Raw genomic sequence first — 206 nt, forward strand, 5'->3', positions numbered from 1 at the left:
CCCCCCAGCTCCCCGCCGGCCGGCAAAGGGGGTCCCACGTGGGGCTGTCCCCTGGGAGTGACCTGTCCCCTGCTCCCAGCCGGAGCTGCTTGGGCGGCTCTTGGGAGAGGGCACAGATGGGTGGGCAGATGGACGGGTGGATGGATGATGGACAGACGGATGGATGGACGAATGGATGGAACGGCGGCAGAAGGGGGGGGGATGGG

Source organism: Aptenodytes forsteri, unplaced genomic scaffold, assembly GCF_000699145.1.
Source record: "Aptenodytes forsteri isolate BGI_AS27 unplaced genomic scaffold, ASM69914v1 Scaffold271, whole genome shotgun sequence".
Lineage (NCBI taxonomy): Eukaryota > Metazoa > Chordata > Aves > Sphenisciformes > Spheniscidae > Aptenodytes > Aptenodytes forsteri.